The sequence below is a fragment of the Mizuhopecten yessoensis genome, unplaced genomic scaffold, assembly GCF_002113885.1.
Source record: "Mizuhopecten yessoensis strain PY_sf001 unplaced genomic scaffold, ASM211388v2 scaffold7325, whole genome shotgun sequence".
Lineage (NCBI taxonomy): Eukaryota > Metazoa > Mollusca > Bivalvia > Pectinida > Pectinidae > Mizuhopecten > Mizuhopecten yessoensis.
This window is the reverse complement of record NW_018406991.1, coordinates 118,623-137,913: the sequence shown is the minus strand read 5'-3', so window position 1 is coordinate 137,913 and position 19,291 is coordinate 118,623. Positions and strand designations below refer to the sequence as shown.

The window sequence follows — 19,291 nt, the reverse complement described above, 5'->3', positions numbered from 1 at the left end:
TATGTTATCTCATTGCCTACAGCTATCATCTGTCCTCATACCTATAAACCTGTCATCATAGACATTTGGTACATACATATGTGACTATAATTACTCTAAGTATTACATATACCCTTTAGGCTACTGCTACCTAACCCAATACTGACCCCGACTAGCGCATGACTTACAATCCAAATATAGGATGAATCTAACATAAATTTATCACATTAATTAATTAAGTTAACTATTGGGTAAACCCATAGTGTCACATCCTTTTTGCCCAAGGATGCTCCGGACCAAATTAGGATAAAACCCCAATTATCCCTACGGTAAAAGCAGGGTTTTAAAGGTTATACCGCCATTGCCTCTATTGGGCCCCGCCCCTCTCCGTCCAGGGGGTCCAATCCCACCATTTTAACAAGATTGAGTCCCCTTTGCCCAAGGATGCTCCAGACTGAATTGGGACGAAATCCCTAAATCTATGTGGTAGAAGAAGGATTTCAAAGGTTTTACCTCTATTTCCCCTATGGGGCCCCGTCCCTCTGCCACCAGGGGGGAGTCACACCCACCGTTTAGGCAAAATTTAGTGCCCTTGGCCAAAGGAATTTACAGACTGAATTGGGATGAAATTACTTCATCCCCATGGTAGAAGGATTCCAAAGGTTTTACCTCTATTTCCCCTATTTGTACCAGCCCATCTGCCCCAAGGGGAGGGGGCACACCCATCGTTTATACAAAATTGAGTCCCTTGGTCTAAGGATGCTCCAGGCCAAATTAGGTCAAAATCTACTGGGTCGTTCAGGACAAGTGGCATTTTAAAGAAAAAGTTGACGGACGGACGGACGACGGACGTTGCGGTATGGCATAAACTCACAATGTTCCTTCGGACCGGGTGAGCTAAATATTGAAGTTCGAACAAGTTTGAAGTTTGTACAGTAGTAAACAAGTCTTAATATACCACAATCCCCCAAAATCAATTTCAGTGTTCGTACTCATGGCAACGGGCAATATGCCTACTCCTAACACGATTTCTCACCCGGGTGAGAAATCGTGCAGAGGTGAGAAATCGTGTTGCGAACTCAGCAATTTTAGCACGATTTCCCACCTGGGTAAGAAATCGTGTCGGGTTGAGAAATCGTGCCGTAACACCCAGGACAGATTTTGAGTACAATTTATTTTTCTAGGTTTCTTCAATGTTAATCGTTTTTTAATATATGAAGCATAACTTGTACAATGGAAACATAGTGATGCTTATAATTATTTCACTATGATTAACAATACAGTAAAACCTCACTCCGGACACTAAGTCTAGTTGACATTTCCTGTTGTCTGCAATATTAGTGAGGAAATATAGACAACCCGAAACTGTTGAACCCCACCGTTGTTTCCGTCTATGTCTCTAGACTCGTTGAAGGGGGCATTTTAATCCAAAATGAAATTCGTCATCCACGTCAATTTGAATGGACAAAGTCTAACGAACGGAACCTACATTACGATTTTTTCAAGATTCAATCAAAACTGTGTTTACCTTCTCTTTCCTCCATGCTAGATAAAAAGCCGGACGGATTTCTTGTGAGATACAATAATACGTATTTTATTGTGTATTATATGGTAAACTAGTAATCGTGCAAAATAATCAGGAACCGCTTGAATACTATAAAAAAAATAGCACCTCCATACCTGAGGCAGGTGTCAACGTCGTAGCTGTTGGTTTGTGTACTGGACACGTCGATCCCTTTATGGAATACAATATAGCAGATATGAATATTTCAAAATAAGTACAAGCTATATAGGAAGATTACATGCAATGACTTGTTTCTAAGCCTTTCCGGGACTTACCACATAACTGCTAATCAGGGACGGGATCACTATTCCAGATTTTGAATTTTGTGGATACATTTGGACTGAATCACGTCAAGTTAAGTCAAGTTAAACAACCAAAAACGTCTCTGCTAATATTCCTCAGGTTCATATTTTTCTCTAGTTATCGATGTCGAATTCGAATTATGCTTCGATATTCTCTATCTCCGTTCTATACCTCAGCGGATTGAAACATTGTTATTATATATAATACTTCTAGAAATGTATAAGCTGTACTATATCAATTCATAAGGAAAGCTCAATTGCTGTATTAAATACCATTACTTCCTTTACCACCTATACCATCCTATAGCATCTATACTTCCTATATCACCTATACCCTCTTACAGTAACTATACGTCCTATACCACCTATACCCTTCTTCATCATCTATACTTCCTAAACCACCTATACCTTCCTTCATCACCTATACGTCATATACCACCTATACCCTCCAATATCACCTTTACTTCCTATATCACATATACCCTCCTACATCACCTATACACGTCATATACCACATATACCCTCCAACATCACCTATACGTCCTATACCACCTATACCCTCCTACATCACCTATACGTCCTATATCCCCTTTTCCCTCCTACTTCACCTTTACTTCCTATACCCATTTGCCCTCCTATATCATATTTACTTCCTATTCCATCTATACCCTCCTTCATCACCTATACTCCTTTACCACCTATACTTTTATAGATCATCTTTACCTCCTAAACAATCTATACCTTTCAAAACCATTTATACCCTCCTACATCGAATATATTTCCTATATCGGCAATACTTCAAATACTTCATATACCTATCACATACCCTTTACTTCCTATACAACCTATACCATCCTGCATCACCTTTACCTACTATACTACCTATACCCTCCTACATCACCTACACTTCCTATACCACATATACACTCCTACGTCATCTATACTTCATATACCACCTATACTCTCCTACAACACACTTACTTTCTAAACCACCTATACCCTCCTACATCACCTATACTTTCTATACATTCCTACGTCACCTTAACTTCATATACCACCATAACCTTCTACATCACCTTTACTTCCTATACCACCTATACTCATCTACATCACATATACTTCCTATAACCACCAATACCCTCCTACATCATATAAACCCTCTTACACAACCTATACCCTATTACATCGTCTATACCCTCTTACACCACCTATATCATCCTACGTCACCTTTACTTTCTATACCTTTATACGCCACCTATACTTCCCATACCATCTATACCTTCCTACGTCAATTATACTTCCTATACCACCTATACTTCATATACCACCTATACCCTCCTACGTCATCTATACTTCATATACCACATATACTTCCTATACCACATATTCCCTCCTACATCAGCTTTATTAACTATATCCTCCTACATCACCTATACTCTGTTACACCACCTATACCCCCTACATCACCTTTATTTCCTATAACCACCAACTCTCCTACATCACCTTCACTTTCTTTACCTTCTTACGTAACCTTAACTTCCTGTACCACATATACCCTCCTACATCACCTATACGTCATATACCACCTATACCCTCCTACATCACCTATGCTTCCTATACCACCTTTACCATCCTACATCATGTTTACTTCATATACTATTTATACCCTCCTACAACACCTTGACTTCCTATACCACCTATACCCTCAAACCTCACCTTTATTTTCTATACCCTCCTACGTCACCTTAACTTCATTTTCCACCTCTATCCTCCTACATCATCTTTACTTCATATACCATCTATACCCTCCTACGTCATGTATACTTCCTATACCACCTATACTTCCCATACCACATATACCCTCCTACGTCATCTATACTTCCTATACCACCTATACTTCATATACCACCTATACCCTCCTACGTCATCTATACTTCCTATACCACCTATACTTCCTATACCACATATACCCTCCTACATCAGCTTTATTAACTATATCCTCCTGCATCATCAATACTCTGTTACACCACATATACCCCCTACATCACCTTTACTTATTATAACCACCAACTCTCCTACATCACCTTCACTTTCTATACCTTCTTACGTAACCTTAACTTCCTGTACCACATATACCCTCCTACATCACCTATACGTCATATACCACCTTATACCCTCCTACATCACCTATACTTTCTATACCACCTTTACCATCCTACATCATTTTTACTTCATATCCTATCTCTACCCTTCTACATCACCTTGACTTCCTATTCCACCTATAGCCTCCTACATCAACTATACTTCCGACATCACCTTTACTTCCTATACCACATATACCTTCCTACCTCACCTTTACTTTCTACACCTTCCTACGTCACCTTAACTTCATTTTCCACCTATCCCCTCCTACATCACATTTACTTCCTATACCACCTATACCCTCAAACCTCACCTTTATTTTCTATACCCTCCTACGTCACCTTAACATCATTTTCCACCTCTATCCTCCTACATCATCTTTACTTCATATACCATCTATACCCTTCTACGTCATGTATACTTCCTATACCACCTATACTTCCCATACCACATATACCCTCCTACGTCATCTATACTTCCTATACCACCTATACTTCATATACCACCTATACCCTCCTACGTCATTTATACTTCCTATACCACATATATCCTCTTACATCAGCTTTATTAACTATATCCTCCTGCATACTCTGTTACACCACCTATACCCCCTACATCACCTTTACTTCCTATAACCACCAACTCTCCTACATCACCTTTACTTTCTATACGTTCTTACGTAACCTTAATTTCCTGTACCACATATACCCTCCTACATCCCCTATACGTCATATACCACCTATACCCTCCTACATCACCTATACTTTCTATACCACCTTTACCATCCTACATCATTTTTACTTCATATACTATCTATATCCTCCTACATCAACTATACTTCCGACATCACCTTTACTTCCTATACCACATATTCCTTCCTACCTCACCTTTACTTTCTATACCCTCCTACGTCACCTTAACTTCATTTTCCACCTATACCCTCCCACATCATAATTATATACTTCCTATACCACCTATACTTCCTATACCACATATCCCCTCCTACATCAGCTTTATTAACTATAACTTCCTACTTCACCTGTACTTTATATACCACCTATATCTTCCAACATCCAATTTTCTTCCTTTACCACCTATACTTCCTATACCACCTATACCCTCCTACATCATCTTTACTTCTTATACCACCTATACCCCCTACATCACATTGACTTCATATACCACCTTAACCCTCCTACACCACCTATACTTCCTATACCATCTATTCTTCCTATACCACCTATACCCTCCTACATCATCTACTTTATATACCACCTATACCCCCTACATCACATTGACTTCATATACCACCGATACCCACCTACACCACCTATACCTCCTATACCATCTATACTTCCTATACCACCTATACCCTCCTATGTCATCTATACTTCACATACCACCTATACCTACTATACCACCTATACACTCCTACATAGCTTTGTTAACTATATCCTCCTACTTCACCTCTACTTCATATACCACCTATACCCTCCTACACCACCTATACTTCCTATACCACCTAAACATCCTATACCACTCATACCCTCCTATGTCATCTATACTTCCTATACCACCTATACCCTCCTATGTCTTCTGTTTGTTTGTTTGTTTGTTTATGTTTAACGGCCCATCGACGGCTGTGGTCATTTAGGGCCATGGTGATTTATTTATTTATTTTACTTTTTTAACAAACATGTGAATAGCGAAGATAAAATCAGATAAAATGGTTCATTTTAAAAGTATTCGCATTGTATGTGTAGATAATTAAAAATAATAAAAGGGGGTTAAAATAATAAAAGAGATAACGAATAGATGATATGGAATATGCGATATATATATAACGTCAAAAAGGATAAGGTGGGTTAAAAGACATCAGAGTCTATAAAATAGACCGATGTCTTTCAAATAGTTAAATAATGCCTTCGAATCCACGGAACTGAAAAGTGTTTTCATATCCGGGACTCGGAAGTAGTTATCACGAATGTGTTTAAAATCGGAACATTCTATTAAAAAATGCTCCACTGTAAATGGAGTGTCACATGCGTGGCATGAAGGTATATCTTCTCGTTTTAAAAGGTACGAATGAGTAGGATATGTGTGCCCAGTGCGGAGCCGAGCGAGGACAACTTCCTCTCTACGATCTTTCCGACTGGGAATAGATGTTTTAAGTTTCGGTTGTATCTTAAAAAGTTTGTTGTTGGTCTCCAGAGACCAGCGTTTCTGCCATTCATTTTGAATGGCTGTACGAATAGTAGGTTTAAAATCTGTGTATGGTAGTTTGATATTTGTTTGTTCGAGATTCAATGCATTTTTTGCTTCCCTGTCAGCAAATTCGTTGCCTTTTATTCCGACATGGCTCGGAATCCATAGTAAAGTTATTTTAGACTTTTTTAATATACGAGATATTCGATGAGCAAGGTTTTGTACGATTGTGTTTTTAGGATCTCGTAACTGTAAACTCTGTAGGACAGATAGAGAGTCTGAACAAATAATTGCCTTTTTAATGCGGTGTTCATCGATATGGTCGAGGGCCAAACCAATGGCGCATGCTTCAGCAGAAAAGATGGAGGCGCCGTCTGGTAGTCGGACTGAAGTGCAAGTATTGGCAGTACAGCAGGCTGCTGCCACTTTCTCACCTTCTTTGGAGCCATCGGTGTAAAGTTGTGTATGAGAAGGGTAATTCGAAATGCATTCCCGAAAGGAGGATTTGTGTTCTTCGGGCATAACACTTGATTTCCCTCGCTCATGTAATGTAAAGTTAAAATCGGGGGTTTGAATGGTCCACGGAGGAACATCAGATATGTTAAATTCAGCTATGTCCGTCAATTTTATGTTGAGTTCTTGCAGGAAATTCAAAATTCGGATACCAAATGTTGGCAGAAGTTTTTGGTTTTGCGTAAATATGTTTTGGTATTTGGGGTTGAATACTTGGTTGAAAGCAGGATTTTTAGGGTTTGATTTTAATTGAGTTGCAAATTGTAATGAAAGTTTTATTCTTCTGTCATAAAGGGATGGTTCATTTGCTTCCACGTACAGGCTTTTTACAGGTGTTGTTCGAAAAGCTCCCAGGGCAAGACGTAGCCCTTGGTTATGGATTGGATCTAGCATCTGAAGGTACGAACTGCGCGCTGACCCGTATACCATAGAACCATAATCCAGTTTTGTTCGAATAAGTGATCTGTATAGGCGCAAAAGCATTTCACGATCCGCTCCCCAATCAGTATGAGAAAGGACTCGTATAATGTTTAACGCCTTGGAACACTTATCCTTCAGATACTTTATATGTGGTATGAAAGAGAGTTTCGAATCAAAAATGAGGCCGAGAAATTTAGTCTGTTCAACAACAGGAATTCTAGTGCCATCGAGTGTTAGATTTGGGTCATTGTGTGCTTTTCGTTTTTGACAGAAATGCATGCACACAGTTTTGGATTTAGAGAATTTGAAGCCGTTTTCGTCTGCCCAATTTTGTAGTTTGTTTAAACTCTGTTGAAGTTGTCGTTCTATCGTGTGCATGTTCTTAGATCTGTAACAGATCAAGAAGTCATCCACAAATAACGACCCTTCTGTTGATTGACCAAGACATTTGACTATATCATTGATTTTAAGACCAAACAGTGTGACTGATAGGATTCCACCCTGTGGGACTCCCATTTCCTGTTTAGACGTTTCAGAAAAAGTTGAACCAACACGGACTTTGAAGTGTCTATCTGATAGGTAATTAGATATAAAATTGGGAAGGTTTCCACGTACGCCAAGGTCGTGAAGATCTTTCATGATGCCATACTGCCATGTAGTATCATAGGCCTTCTCAAGATCGAAGAACACAGCGACAAGGTGTTCTTTCTTGGCGAAAGCCTCTCGAATGAACGTCTCTAATCTGATGAGATGGTCATTTGTCCCTCTTCTATTTCTAAAGCCACTTTGAAGAGGGGATATTATATCGTTGGCCTCAAGAAACCAAACCAGTCTAGTGTTTATCATTCGTTCTAAAGTTTTACATACACAACTAGTCAGAGAGATAGGACGATAGTTGTTTGGGTCAGTAGCATCCTTTCCCGGTTTTGGGATAGGTATAATTGTGGAGTTCTTCCACGAATCGGGAATCTTTCCGGAAGCGTAAACTTGGTTGAATATGTAAAGAAGGCATGTTAGTGAAGAGTCCGGTAAGTGCTTTAGAAATTGATATGGAATATCATCAGGACCTGAAGCAGTGTCCTGTGATTTTCTAAGCGAATCAACAAGTTCTGGTAGGGTAAATTGTTCATTATAACTTTCTTTGTTTGATGATTTGAAATTGAGCCGTTTCTTTTCTCTCTTTTTTTTCAAAGACTGGAATTTTTGGGAGTGGTTTAAAGGGGATGAGTTTTTAGCTATGTTTTTTGCAAATGCATCAGCAATTTCAGTTATAGACGAGAAAATTTTGTTTTTATTAATGAGGTGGGAGGATGTTGCCTTTTTCTTTTTCCCACTTATTTTCCGAATCATATCCCATACTTTTTTTGAGGACGTGTTTGATGATATCTTGGATACATATTCTCTCCAGCTGTTTCTTTTGTCAATTTTAATTGATCGCCGAGCCTTTGCCCGCCAAATTTTAAATTCACTGTAGTTTGAAGCAGTTGGGCAATTGAAGTAGCGTCTTAGAGCAGCTGCCCGATTACTGCGTGTTTCAAAAGATTCTTCAGATAAAAGGAACTTCGTAGGTTTTGGAGCGGATTTTGGAATTGTCTTTTGGGATATGTCTTCTATACTTCCTATACCACCTATACTTCCTATACAACCTATACATCCTATATCACTCATACCCTCCTATGTCATCTTTACTTCCTATACCACCTATACCCTCCTATGTCTTCTATACTTCCTATACAACCTATACTTCCTATACCACCTATACGCTCCTGCATTAGCTTTATCAACTATATCCTCCTACTTCACCTCTACTTCATATATCACCTATACCCTCATACACCAACTATACTTCCTATACCATCTATACTTCCTACACCACTCATACCCTCCTATGTCATCTATACTTCCTATACCACCTATACCCTCCTACATCATCTTTACTTCATATACCACCTATACCCTCCTACACCACCTGCACTTCCTATACCATCTATACTTCCTATACCACCTTTACCCTCCGATGTCATCTTTACTTCATATACCACATATACCCTTCTACATCAGCTTTATTAACTATATCCTTCTATACTTCACATCTACTTCACATACCGCCTATACCCTCCGATGTCATCTATACTTCATATACCACCTATACTTCCTATACCATCTATACCCTCGTACATCATCTATACTTCCTATACCTATATTTCCTATACCACTAATACCCTCCTACGTCATCTATACTTCATATACCACCTATACCCTCCTACGTCATCTATACTTCATATACCACCTATACTTCATATACCACATATTCCCTCCTACATCAGCTTTATTAACTATATCCTCCTACATCACCTATACTCTGTTACACCACTTATACCCCATACATCACCTTTACTTCCTATAACCACCAACCATCCTACATCACCTTCTCTTTATATACCTTCTTACGTAACCTTAACTTCCTGTACCACATATACCCTCCTACATCACCTATACGTCATATAACATCTATACCCTCCTACATCACCTATACTTCCTATACCACCTTTACCATCCTACATCATTTTTTCTTCATATACTATCTATACCCTCCTACATCACCTTGACTTCCTATACAACCTATAGCCTCCTACATCAACTATACTTCCGACATCAACTTTACTTCCTATACAACATATACCTTCCTATACCACATATACCTTCCTATACCACCTTTACTTCCTATACCACCTATACTACATCACCTTGACTTCCTATACAACCTATAGCATATCCCCTACATCACATTGACTTCATATACCACCTATACCCTCCTATACCACCTATACTTCCTTTACCACCTACACCCTTCTACATCACCTACAAACGTCAACTGTCTTTAGCATTTATACCCCCTGCATTTATTTAGTTATTTTATTTAAGTAATTGTGTTCATTTATTTATTCATTTTATTGATTTATTAATTAATTTGTTTTCTTTATTCAATTCAATTACTTTTATTTCAGTTTATTGATTTATTAAATAATTTGTTTTATTTATTCATTTTAATTATTTATTGATATTTCTTTTCATTTGTAGCGGTTTTTGCCATTCGTGGTTTAACCATAATCACGTTCTTTATTAATCTTTTCAATATTTGAAATACTTAGTTTAATACTCATCACTATTTTATTAAATCAAAAATTAATAATAATGTGTCCTCTTAATTCAGCTTAAAGAAATACCGCATACACAACTACTGTAGTAAAATTGCTAGGTCTCAATAATTTTCAATGACGTAATCAAAATCTATATATTGTCAATGTTGGCAGGGGCCTTGTACTTCTCGAACCTCGCAGGAAGCACCCCCGATACATATTGCGGGTCGAGCGTAGGACTTGCATACTTCGACCTGGACGTAAACAAAACCCACAATATACACAATAGAATTAACGAAAAGGCATACACACATAGAGATAAAACTTCAAACATTTTAAACAATGAAAATCGCCGTTTAGACGCACTGATTATAAGCCTCTCTTCAATCCAGACTACCCTGGTGTCGTTACGAAACCATCAGCCCATGCGTGCAGTGATGGAAGTATTTGTAGATTTAGTTGAATTCGATTCATATATTCATATGAACAGAATGATATAAGTATGAACATTAAATATCTAGAATATCCAAATAACTAATTACTCAATTATTTTCTACTTATAATTTCACTGGCCAATTAAGGTACGTGTATAGACATGCATCCATCAATCAGCACACGACGCAGCTCAAATATTCGAACATAGATATGTCATTGATAAACGTCCAACCGATTATTTCATGTATTTATCTATTTTATTTGTATATTTATTTTCTTTTTAATTTGCAAACTTTGTTATACATATAACTATTTTTTTATATAAAAACATTTCAGCACTCACATATTCTTAAAATAACCTGTAAATAGTCATCGATCGTTTTCTTAAATAACAAGAAAAATGCATATTCAACGCACTTTCAACGCTAAATTTAAAACGCACACCAAACGGTCAACGCAAACGCAACGGAAACGCAACACAAACGCAACGGAAACGCAACGGAAACGGAACGCAAACGCAACGGAAACGCAACGGAAATGCAACAGAAACGCAACGCACTTTTGGTAAAGAAAAACGGTCCAGGGTCTGTAAGTTCATTTAGACTCCAGTTTGGACAAAGAACCCAGTACTGGCATCACAGATTTTAGAACATAATTACAAGTTTGGTACCAAAATCATCAACGACACCTTAACCGCGTGTTATAACGGGGGAAAGAAATAAGCTTTAGACTAAAATAGTCATTTGTAATACTGTCTGCAGTCTGGCAACGTTTTTGCATGAAACAAATCGCTGCGTGGGCAAAAAATGGACCCCACCTTTCGCCAGCACTCGTTCATATTGTCCCAAATCCGCGACAGTGTGCACGGACATTACAGTATACCTGTTAATACCCAGGTAATGGGTACATTTTTGTATCATTAGTCAACCAAGAAGGAGGCGTGAAATTTCCACATCAAGCGTAATACACAATTGACACAGATAAGGTCTAATCAAGTTTTATAATAATGTCGTAGGGTCAATTATATCTTCGTTTGTATTGTCATGTATTCAGTCATGTTTATTTATGTGTGTTACTGGTTACAGGGAGTGTTCTCTGTTTACCTGTGTGTCTATTTATAGTGTCCAGGTGCGTCCGGTAGTTATGTAATGTTGCGTCTATATGTGTATGTAACCTGTCTGTCCAGTTGTGTCCAGGTATGTCAGAGTGTGAAGCGCATGCATATGAGTTTGAACGTGAATAGGGGCGTGTTTGTGAGCGTATAAAGTGGTGTGTTTAGGGGGAGCAGCGCACTAGCCAGTTATAGACGGCCGAGGACCTACCATTGACAATTTATATCAAGACTACGTGTCACCACGTTAGTCAGAGGTATGTTATATATCTGAATTGGTTCATTGGTTTAATATTATTATAACGCGGATTAATTGTTACTGTATAATTAGTATACGGGGACTAGACATTATACCGATTTACCGACTGTATATCATACTGTTGTATTATATAATGGCTCTTTGTATTGACAAGGGTATATTTCCCAGTATTTTTCTACGTGTCCTAATAAACAGATCGAATGGAGCACTGAATACTTGTTGTTTCTTTAAACCTATCACAATAATAATAATGATGATGTACAACATTTGATTTATCGCCCAATCTAGCTAGAATACAATCAATAATTCTCTTATACACGCAGGAGTTGCCTTATCAAGCGCTAACAACTATTCCCATGCCACCTGGCTAATATCACCCTATGTGTGTATGCCTGCTTGTGTGCTGGAGATGTATTGTGATCTGTTTGTAATGAGACCGTGCTTCCATTTATAGTGCCACCTCATTTGAATGCTATAGCACCGCGACATCCAACCAGACCATTTTATACTCCACCTTGGTTTTTGGAGTTGTGTGGGCAGGAAAAATACACTTTCTTTGAATATCGCATTCGTACGATGACTTCGAGGATCACACCCCGGCCGCCTGCGTGGAAGGCTGGATTATTAATTATATATAACTACTCGACCAATACGTCCATAAAGTATTGATTGTTGATAATTATCAAATCATCGATTAACTGTAATCGGCGATCAACCCTGGTCCATGCAATTAATTATGTATGTGTACTAGTACTTTACCTGTCAATATAAATTCAATTATTGACAGATTAATAGTTACCCCTGCAAAAACGGGGTTGGTTATATCTAGTCTTCTATCGACTTGAGGTGACCCACTCTATATGTAATGTTTTAGGCGACTTATATAGGGCCCCGTGCAGAATCGTGTCTTCTGCGAAGGGGACATGGAAGATACCAAAATTAAGATGCTGCCCCCATTGCAGCACTTGGGATCTTTGGTCTTTTTCTATCTTGTCTACTTTATCACTATCTAATTTTCGCTTTGGGCGGTGTCTCTCTAGACAACCGTCTTTATATGACCCTGGCTGTTGTGTCTCCCTAGACAACCGTCTTTATAAGACCCTGGTTGTTGCGAAGACGTTAAACCCTAAACTAAACAAACAAACAAACAACGTAACAACATATAACATGCTTTGTAGAATTAAAAAATTAACCGATCGGATATTAAATACGTGTATGATGTAACTTATTTAACTCTGATGTGAAGGACATTTTTCATTCCGTTACATCGATAACCATATCTCACATATGTGCTCATTTGATCACACAACGTGGCGATCCATTGTTAAATGACCGATGTGTACGCAGCACGGTACTTTTGATACGTTGTGCAATCTCACAACTGTAATATGATAATATTTCTATCAATACTAAAGTATTTGGCGATGTAAAGAAAACACAGCAAATACGTTAGACCTCCTTCCGATACATATCGTTTCCTTGACAGTGAAATGCTGCCATGATACTTCTCCATTCAGCTCTAGCTCCCTGGGCCTATGAGGATACTGCATTTTAGCACTTTGCCAACCTGCGATAAGAGACGTTTTCGAACAGCTTTTGAAGAACTGGCATTTGAGAGATGTCTGTATATTTGTTTATGTTGAGTTTGTTGTTATTTCAACTTTTAAACAATGTTGTAGCTTTTCCTTTTAAAATGAAATAGGTATTCCTCATTCGATAGTATAAACTTGAAGATTAAAGCGAGTGACGAATACATGATGAAGATCCAATTGTATCTTAGTCCAATGACTATAATAAAACTTGCTAGCTTACTATAATGATAAAAAATAGATCAGTTCTTCTGAATTTAGCTCTGCACATCTTTTATGATTATAATTCCTCGCCCGAACAAATTCATAAAATGGGCCGACAGCTTTTGACACTATCGATATTGTCCCATTGTCGTTAACGTTTCCGAACTTCCAATATGTTTTAGGGCATTACGATAATAGTAAAATGCCAACGTAGCTTTCGCAAGCAAACAAACTCTTTCCGATTGGACACCTTCGGCACCCGTCTTCATAATACCCTGACTTTTTCGAGGATGTGAAACACCAAACTAATATCTACTCATCTAGAACAGTTTATCTTATCTCGACCAAACATACTATTAAACATTCTAGTGGTAAATGAACTAAATGCTTTATCAAATAAAGTGTGTTGCCTCCTCCTGTTAGCATGAGAGACTGAGCCAAAATAGTGAAATATATGCAATATTAAACTGAATGATTAAATTTGTTAGCCCACTTAGCCCAAAAGGCCTAGTGAGCTTATGCCGTGATGCGGCGTCTGTCGTCCGTCCGCCGTCAGCAGTTTCCATTAAACGACTTCTTCTTGATATTCAAAAGTCATATGGTAGTGACAATTAGCCAGTAGCATGCTGGGATAAAGGGCTGTTAAGTTTTTTCAAATGAATGGCCTTGGCCTATTTTCAAGGTCAAAACATATCTCCCTAGTAATTTTGGTTATTTAGAAGAATTCGTTTAAGGTTAGTACACATTTGACCCCTTTGACCTTTGATATGGTTGAAGGTCTAGGGAGATAATATCTGGCCAGTTACAACCATATTAATAGTGTTTAAAAAATTCAAATAATTTCTATTAAATAAGCAACAGACCTAGGGATTGTTATATTGCATTACTGTGACCGATATTAAAGTTCACAGGGGTTCAAATGTGTAAACAAAAAACACTTTAACGACTTATTCTGAATTACCAGGCTTGGTTTTGTGATATTTGGCCAGTACCGTCCTGGACTAAGAGTTATGAATGTTCAAAATAATGACATTGCCCCATATTCAAGGTCACAATGAACAAGGAGCATAGGTTGGTGAAATGCCAACTAGCATGCTAGGATGAAGGGCTATAAAGTCTGTGAAAATGTATTACCTTTACAAACATTCAAGGTCAATTGTGTGAAAACATTTAAATGAACATTTCTGACTATCAAAGAAATCTAGGGTGATGATATTTGGCCAGAAACATAATGGGATGAAGGGTTATACAATTTGGGTCAAATGAATTACCTTGATCCATTTCCGTAGTGAGAGTATGTTACTTTGTGTAAGCAACTTCTGAACCAAAACAAACCCATCTATATGTGTTGTGTAAGCGTTCATGTGTGTAGTTGTGTCGAAGGGTAAATTGATGTCTTTTAAATCAACGTGTGTTAAAAGTGAATAAATGGATATAACAACCATCTTAGTTCAGCATTTTTTTTTCAAATCTCCCCAAAAAGATTCACAAAGATACGTAATGTGTAGAGCAATACTACTTTCGAAGAAAACCCAACAAATGCGTATCTTGTTTTAACAATTGCAAAGGTTCATTATGCTCTGTATGAATTGTATAAAAACAGGTTGACAAATTCTTAATAAAATTCCAGGTGAGATATCAAGAACCCTGGGCCTCGATTTTCTTGTTCAGATCGCCCTGTTGATTAAACGTTCTTTTAACAACCAGTATTAATGGACATGTATTCGCATGTATAATGCATGGACGTGTGTTGGAGGCGGACGGTGTTGTTTCTGATGTCTTGTGATAGCGTAGACCTGAAGACTACACTCAGTATTCCACCCAAGTAAAATACCGACTGCGGTGTGATGCTTATATATCGATCTTCTGAATCCAGTTTAATTAGATGGCCATTATATACGTATTGTTACACTGTACCTGTATAGATGCCTTGAATAATCCATTTCTCATGGTTACAGTGAGGTCGTCGCTGGACCACCGACTGACCTTAATGGACACCGCCTGGCCTTTATTATGTCGATTATAGAACAGCTAATTACATGTTTCTAAACTACCGGATCGCCATGTTCTTTCTTTATAATAGGTAACCATGGTAACATTTCATCTGCTATACAGCAAATGACTGTCAAAGGAATATTGCATTCGCGAGAAATTTGAGTCTGAATGTTATTCCATTTGCAAGGAATTATCGCCATGGAAACAAAACAGTTGGCTGGTATTATCTACCTGGCTAAAATGTGATTTTGACTTACGACACAACCTTATAACGTCATTTTCCATTTGGTTCGTCGAAACACTAAGGACGTTGCAAGTTGTAATGGGTAAGTTATATTTTTTTTGTAGAATTCGTCTTTTTCAAATGGTTGTGCCAAAAATACATGACATAATCATGTCGAGCGTTTGGTTCAATGATGATTTCATTCGTACTAGATAATTAAATGTGTTATGAGAGTAAGTTCATCACTGATGAGTCCTAGAAATAGCTGTTTGGTGTAGTGTAATTCATATTTGGAATACTGTATCTATATTCAGTGCTGCAATCACCTGTGTGTGTGCTACGACCGTCTTTCAAGATAAAAGGTTGTAGACTCTGCTGGTGGGTTCGTACTCTCCCATGCTTGCCATAATCTCGATAGTCACGGCTGGTGGGTTCGTACTCTCCCATGTTTGCTATAATCTCGATATTCACAGTAATTTCTAATGAGAAGTGGCATGGTTCATAATTCTCACACTCTGCTTATCCTCTGGTTTGAAATTGATAAGTACTCCCCTGCTTTGTGAAATTCATAAAAGAATTTAGATTTCCAACATGTGATTGAGTCGGAATTGTGATTGTGCCACATATTGGTTACACTTGTATTCATATGAGGGTAATGTACAAAAACTACTGCCATGAAGAATTAATCCAAAACGTAGGGCAATGGATTTAAACTGGTATATCTAGAGGATGGGCACCATTACATTTCGTTTTTTGTGTGTGTATCATATTAAAACAAAAATCGGGCGCTAATTATGCATGAAAACTTTTTTTGTTTAATTTTACGCAAATCACGGTTCGGTTTTATTTCAGGAAAATTCTGCCTTACATAGCCGTTTTCTAATTTTAGTTGTCTTTTTACCTTTATGTTTGTTTGATGCCCATTTAATTTTGCGTGTTTTATCTACCTTTTATTGGCCTTTAAAACCTCTCCCCTGCAAGTCGAGGATCGGGAAAAGAATATGTATCGTAAGAGGCGACTTATGTAGGAACCCGCATGCAGAGATGAGGATTTACTTTTGGTTCGGGGAAAGAATAGGCCTGTTGTATCCCAGTGCATGTGTATCGCAAACAGCGATAAATATGGGGCCCCTACAGAATTGGGGCCTTCATCATGTCTTTTACAAAGGGGACATTTAAGAGACCAAAGATCTGCTACCCCCATTGCAACATTTGGGATGTTTCCCGTTACTTATCTGTTCTGTCTTCTTTCTTTTTATCTAGTTTGGCATGTATCCCTAGACACCTGTCCTAATATGACCCTGGCTGTTGGGGGGACGTTACACCCTAAACAAACGAAGCGACAGCAATAAATCTGCTGCACCAATTGCAATAGTTTGGATTTTTATATTTTCTCTACTTCTTACTACCTCACTTCTGATGGCTTTAATGTTGAGCGTTTGCCCAGGTGAGGAAGACAATTTGTTCTGTATGCCGGGACATACTAAAGTCAATAAAAATAGAAGTTGTTACATCCTGCTAAACGTTCAGCGTTTAGGTTATGGCAACAAATGATTCACCCATTGTCAGTATAACGTAACCGGGCAGAATACTTTGCTGGGTGACTTCAGCATGGTATGTCGGTGAGATAGCACTATAAAGACGGCATCAGATCGCGCTATCACAAGGAGGCATATATGGGATAAGCTAATAATACCTGTAGAGAAAATAACGAGCAACGAAGATAATATATAACGTTGTGAAGATCTGATAACGATCCTTTCACGGTGAGCGCCAAAATTCTTCTAGTATCTCTTTATTTTTGCTACGGAGAAAAATTGAACCAACGCACATTTACCTATGTTTTATCGATGTCATCTATTTGATTTGAAATGTCTCACGTTTAATCAATGACTGTTGTGGTGTATCTTTTTTTTTAAAAAGGTATTAGTTCATAATCAATAGGTGGAAGCAAAAAAGCCGCTTTTGTGGTTCGATCTGCGTACTTATTACAGTTGTGGGAACGCACAACGCACCAAAAACAACGTGCGCTTATCGTGCACGCACCGTCCGCACATCGTCCACACATGATGCGCACAACTGTGCGATTTAATAGTCGTTCCCCCCGTTGTGCGCTTCTCTCCACACAATGTGCAATTTGGTCAAATTGGTTGATCAATATTACTGAATGAAAAAATCCGGAGCCCTCGTATGGAACACTGTATATATTAATTGCTCATCAAATTAATTATAATTATGTTTAATTGTACAATGCGTGTAATAGTGGCCGTTAGACTGTCAAGAATTGGTTTAGCTCCCAGGTAACAGAACAGATAAATAACATTTTGATGATTGACCGGAGTTTTACCTGGCCTGTGCCTGATAAAGACAGCTGATATGTGATACCGTATGACCGTTATGAAATCACAACTGGACGTGAAATATTTGTTATTTGCATTCGTTTTGGTCTATAGCACCCCTTCAAATGGATTTTCACACCTAGGCGGGTTACGTAAATGGCCCGGGTAGGGGACACTACGGTCCAGGTACAGGTTCAAATTGGCTATGTTTACCTGTATACGTGACCGTGTCAATACATGCATGTGTTATGTTACATATGTAAATTTGGATCGTTTAAAAAACACCGAAAACACCATTTCTAAATTCAAGAAAATAAAGATAGAAAGATCAGCTTATATTTGAAGCTAGAATTTAGAAATATACTTAAAAATCAAGTGAATATGTTTAAACACGAAGCCGTATTTATTGTTAAGCCACTTCTCATCCTTTGTCCGCACAAATGAGCGCAATCAATAATCGTCCAGATTTGAATCGTTCGCACACCGTGAACACATCGTGCACGTTCCGTGCGCACATCGCTCGCACAACGCACATCGTGTAACTTTGTGCATTCCCACAACTGTATCTGGTATAACCTGAACCCAACATCATTTTACAGAGCATTACCAGATAATGAAATGGTAAATCACGCTGTCTTGCTACCACCTGTTGATTCTAAACTTCATTTTACAGATTGTACACCGGTAATAACGAATTTTGTAAGGTTAAAGTAGCACAATAATTTGAATCGGTGCGTAGACAACCCATTACATCTTGTAAAACCTTAAATCGGTGAATTGTATACTAGCTATATAGAAAACTGTCGAGAAGGGGTTGTCCTTGCCCGTCTCTGGGTCGTTTATTAATTACCCATCCTTATTTATGAAGTGC

General features: G+C 38.2%; 1 protein-coding gene across 1 annotated transcript in view; it reads left to right on the top strand.

Annotated features, from left to right (window-relative positions):
• The first annotated feature begins 11,933 nt into the window (after positions 1 to 11,933).
• LOC110453471 (galactoside 2-alpha-L-fucosyltransferase 2-like) overlaps positions 11,934 to 19,291 on the top strand; it is a 12,979-nt gene continuing 5,621 nt past the window's right edge. Inside the window, exon 1 of the mRNA XM_021502423.1 lies at positions 11,934 to 12,068. The gene's annotated coding sequence lies outside the window, so the exon portion shown is untranslated. The remainder of the gene's footprint in view (positions 12,069 to 19,291) is intronic.